Source organism: Carassius gibelio, chromosome A18 (assembly GCF_023724105.1).
Source record: "Carassius gibelio isolate Cgi1373 ecotype wild population from Czech Republic chromosome A18, carGib1.2-hapl.c, whole genome shotgun sequence".
Classification (NCBI taxonomy): domain Eukaryota; kingdom Metazoa; phylum Chordata; class Actinopteri; order Cypriniformes; family Cyprinidae; genus Carassius; species Carassius gibelio.
In genome coordinates, this window is record NC_068388.1 from 17,841,529 (window position 1) to 17,847,177 (window position 5,649).

General features: G+C 36.0%; 1 long non-coding RNA gene across 1 annotated transcript; it reads left to right on the forward strand.

The window, feature by feature from the left end:
• The first annotated feature begins 338 nt into the window (after window positions 1-338).
• Window positions 339-5,025, forward strand: LOC127933951 (uncharacterized). The gene is made up of 3 exons (XR_008147608.1): window positions 339-570; window positions 2,878-3,026; window positions 4,830-5,025. It is a non-coding gene; the product is annotated as an uncharacterized LOC127933951 (long non-coding RNA).
• Window positions 5,026-5,649: the final 624 nt, after the last annotated feature.

The window sequence follows — 5,649 nt, forward strand, 5'->3', positions numbered from 1 at the left end:
CTCGCACAGGGCGGAAAGGCCTCAGCCGTCGCGCACCCTGTATGAAACGAGAAACTAGTGGATGACGCCCCACAGAAGCACCGCCTATGTATTCGTGGTAAGCTGAAATGGCTGCCACGTAAACCTAAAGTGGCTGGTGTTACGCCATCCGAAAAACGATCCTGGAGGAACTCCAGCACTGAAGCCACTGGGCAGTAAACTGGATCCACATTACGATTGCCACACCAGGCTGTAAACAGTCTCCACTTGAAAGCATATAAGCGTCTTGTAGAAGCTGCTCTAGAATTCAATATAGTCTCAGTGGTTTCAACAGAAAGACCGGGACATACTAACCCACACAGCAAAGGAGTCCGTGGCGGACCCGCCCTCAAGCCGCCAGATCCGCCTGACTGTCAGATTCGTTTTCGCTGCGCTAACAGGATCGGCCCCGCCTCCAGGATCGGCCCCGCCTGCGCTTTTAATCAGCGGACCCAGAACAGATCACATACGGATCCGCACTTTGGACGCGCCTTAGATAACCGCCGTGTGGGAATTAGTCGGGATCTCCTTCGCGTGAAGTTCGGCTGCCAAGTAAGTGTAACGTTAAGATATATTTTATTAATGTTATATCTGTCATTGAAATATAATCTATCGGTGTTACCTGCTTTGTCGAAGGTTTTGGTAAAATTTTCGTGGATTTTGGTTGCCATTTTATTAGCCGTTGCAGTAGGCTTGTGTAGCATAAAGTAGCCCATGCCTGATTTTAATTCCCATTACCCATATTCGAGCTCTATCGCGGACGTCCTATGTTAAGTTGTTTTAATTTGGGAAAGTATTTAGTCTAATTTATTGCAGTAACTTGGTGCTAGCTTGGTGCTAATGTTAGTTCTTTTGGACTGACAATCTGAACGTAGCCTATATCGGGATAATAAATAGAAGGAAGAATTGCAGTAAGAGCTAGAGCTCATTCGGATCTTTACCACATAACCTTAGGTTATTAATGTTAGTTTGTCAAAATTTTGCACTCTTTCCTGCTTACCAACTACTTCTCTATATGATTTTGCAGCTTCCATGTGTTTTTTCGTGGTTTATTAGTGTACAAACACATATCGTCACCTTCCTAAAATAATTGCCTACGTCATTTTTTGACAAAAATGATTTCTTTTGCATAAGATATCTTCTCGTGATGTAAAATTGCCCACATCCTCAGTTGAACAGATCGTGCAATTCTACCCCTGTAGTATAATCGCCTATGTCAAAAGTGTGACTTTTGTGTGCCTTATTTTGCCTAAGTCAAAAGAAGCAATTTTACAAGCTTTTCAAGATGGGTCCGTATCTTTTGGTCATTCGATTTTCTATTTAAAAATAAATAAAGATAAATGAGAAACGGTTTGATTTTCGTTTTTTTTTCGTTTTGTTTAAGAAACGGAAAACGAAAATTTAGCTGGATTTTTCGTATTTTTGTTTGTGGGTAAAAAATGAGATTATGCTTTAATATTTGTTTGAATGTGTGGGCGGCGCTGAAACGCCCCTTTCATCCCCTCTGTACTGCACCGACAAGCAGCAACCGCTGCTCAGGTTATCTTCACCAGGAGAGAAGCGGCAGACAGCAGAGTTTATTAATAATCCTGCGAATTCTTTGCTAGTGGTGCTTGTAAGATAAAATAATAATAATAATAATAATAATAATAATAATAATAATAATAATAATAATAATTAATTAAATTAATAATAAAATAATATTATATTTTTCCGGCTGCTGCATGTTATTGACAAAGCAGACTTGACAACTTTATTCATAAAACACCATTTGAATTTTACTTTAGCCTGTGATCTACAACGACATGGAATAAAATATATTAAAATGTATATTAAAATAAGTTAAGTTTTCCCCGTAATTAGTCTACTTTAAATGTTTTAATTATAGGCTATAGGCTACTTAGAATTATGAACAGAATTCACGCATTGTGTAGATGACCGAATATGGTGTGACATCATTACAGATAATGAGTTCAGACTGGAAACACGGCACCTCTGGTTGGTTTCATTTGAATTACATAGGCCTAAATATAAAATTATTGTTATTATTATACTATTTAAATGGCTTATTTTAAAAGTAGACATGTCCAGCTAGACATGGTTTGTCTGATGCATGAGCCTGGTTCATTTCTGACGTTTCAGAAAGAAGTTAATGTAGACCGAGATGGCAGAAAGCAAATCCTGTTGAGTTTTCATGTTATTTAGGGTGTCTTACGACCCAAACTGACGGAGCTAAAGCTCTTTCCTCTTGTTATCAGGATGGAAGCTGTGGATCGGGATCCGCCGATCGGAGAAGTGCAGCAGACTACACTCTAAAAGATAAAGCTTCAGTTGCTGTTGTTTGTATAGCAAATGAAAACATGTTAGGCTGTGAGGTTTTTCTTAAACAGGCATAGAATAAAATTAGAAGGCTAAATAAAATCTGCACATTTCATGTCATTGTAGATCTTACAGTAAAATTCAAACGTCATTGAATAAATTAATTTCTGTTCGTCAAAAAAAAATAATAAAAAAAATAAATAAATTATATATATATATATATATATATATATATATATATATATATATATATATATATATATATATATATATGTATATGTATATGTATATATACATATATATATATATATGTATATGTATATGTGTATAAGCTTGCAAGCACCACTAGCAAAGAATTCGCAGGATTAATAAACTCTGCTGTCTGCTGCTTCTCTCAGTTTGCGGTTGCCGCTTGTCGGTGCAGTACAAAAGGGATGAAACATTTTCAAACAAATATTAAAGCATAATCTCATTTTTTACCCACAAAAATAGGCTTTATACCTTGTCTGTATTTTAAGGTGTTTTGTGACTTACTTTTAGATTTCTTCTTTGGCCACGATTGGTGGAGAGAGTGGCGTGGAACATCCTCTCTCGGATGTTCACAGAAGAAGTGGCCAAGACCATAAGCTCGAAGGGGGCAAATGGCAAGAGGGCATTCAGTCACATGTCGTCGAAGACACTAATGTACCGTAAGTCACTTTAAGTATTCAGCTGCAGGGAAGGGAAGGGAAGTGTAACGGCTCCCACACACAGCTGCGTGCGGTGCAATGCTGGGGTCGGCTGAAACTGTAAACGGTGTTGCCAGATTGGGTTGAGTGATTTACGCCCAATCATGATCGAAAACCCGTCCCCTTCATCAAAAAATCTGCCCCAACAACGATTCTGTCACAGATAAACAATTTAACTCCAATCTGCCCTACAATTTAACTTTATCTGCCCGCCTAAGCCGGTGTTACAATATATTCGGTTCCTGGAATATCTGATTCCAATGGGTGGAGCTACCATGAATATTCACGACACCATAGCGTGGCAGGGCGACAAATACAAGTGAGTGGAACATATTATTAGCGCTTCAGATGGTGTTTTGTTCTAAACTACTTCTAACTGTTCGTTTCTCACGAATGACTGAGATTAAGCTTTTTAAATGTCTATTATTGCATGTTTAAATAAATATTTACAAATATATTCTTGTGTTTTGATTCTGTCTCCCAAAGTTGTCTGTAGGCTATTATTGAAATAGCTTTTATATAATAGCATGATAGCTCAAGACAAATTAAAAAGTATTCTCATTTAAAGAATATAATATATATAATTTTTATAATGTAAAACAATATGCATGAAGTTATACCTGTCCTAAATATGATCTAGACTGTTTAAAATTGATAAACAAAAACATCTGCCTCAACATATTTCTGTGTAAAAATTTAGTTTTTTTTAAAGCATTCATTCATTAACTCGAAATTACTTTTAAAGTAAGATACAGTGTCTTAAAATTACATATTTTATTCATATTCATCTGTAAAAACGAGAATGTTAGACAAGAGAAAAACATGGGATCAAGGACAAAATTAATACAGCAGGACCAATAAAATATTTACTATATTATTCAAATATGTATTTAGAAATGTACCTTTCCTTAATTTTTGTATACCCATGCCTTCTACACCAGTGTTTTTGTGTTCACTTGTTTACAAAAAGATTACATAAGAATGATAAAATTACTAAACTGATAATATGTAGGCCTAATTTTTATGATTAATGGTTAGTAATTATTATAAATTAATTTGACCAACGTTCTAAAGCATTGCTAGAGAAAACAATTGTTAATGCATCTGAAAGCTTAGCATTTATGACAACCTTTGATAAAGTAAAGGTTGTGTATCAAAAAGATTTTCAGTTGAGTCAGTATAAAGCAACATCCAAAGCATGCAACATGCAACTCCAAGGTCTTATGTTGACTTAAACAATCAGCCTATAATTTAAAGGTTATTTTAATAATATGCAGACAACTTTGGGAGACAGAATAAAGACACAAGAATATAATATTTATTTAAACCGCAATCACACACCTTTTAAAAATACTAATCTGTCATTCATGAGAAATGAACAGTTCTATATCATAGAATGTCAGCAACAGTTGTCTGAGTAGTTAAGCTTAACTTCGTTCAACTTTATTACCTGTTTGAAATAAATAATCCATAAAACAAAACGAGGCGCTCACGCTAATAATTTCTGTTCCACTCACTTGTATTTGTCGCCCCGCCCATGCTATGGTCTCGTGAGTATTCATGATAGCTCCACCCATTGGAACCAAATATTTCGGGAACCGAATATATTGTAACACCGGCTTATTTTCCCCAGCCAATGAAGTCAAAAGATGCCCAATCTGGCAACACTGATTAATTCCAGCCAATAACTGGGCAGCCCGGGCTTAAGTCATAAGTAGCCTACCAAATGCATGCTGAATTTAAAACCTCATTTTGTGTCTACAGGTGCTGTACGTGCAAATAGTTTGTGTCGCACAGCCACAGACATTCAACGTTATGCCATAAGATGGTTTAACTTGGCTGCAGACCGTGGTGCGGCAAGGAGGCGCCTGACCAACCGGTCTAACCAGGCTGAGGCAGATGATTAGGCTACTTATGGTCATGTTTTCTTTTGTTAAATAAAATTTTTATTCGTTTCAAATTGTTTCAGTTTTAATTTAAATAGTCTGTCGCAGGCTACATGTTGTTTTCCAATTCAGAGACCATGCCCTTTACAAATTCTATTGGCCTGGAGCCCAGTGTGTTTAAACCCCACCACGATCAACTGCAAGATAGAATACAACCAACTTACTGCTCCTTTTCAATAATCCGACTTGCATTCCAATACTAAAAAAACGTATGTTTGCTACTTATGTCTCATGTCAACTGTAAATGGTTACATACAACTTAACAGATATAAAACACATTCCCATTTCCCAGAATTTCATTATAATCAGAAAACATCTCCTCTTGTAGTACTTACAACTAGTCTTGCTGATCCTATCACTTAGAACTGACACTGTTTTAAAACAGCACTCACTGATGGTCTTTTTGTACTCTACATTATATATATATATATATATATATATATATATATATATATATATATATATATATATATATATATAATTGTTGATAGAATTGCCTTAAAAAGAAAACTGTGTAGGCTAGCATGTTAGTCGCTTTGGTTAAAAATGCGTCAGCAAAATGTAATGCAGCCTAATGTATCACATACCAAAACCCAGAGACACTTCAAGCCTCGGATTTCACAGCTATTTCTTCTCCT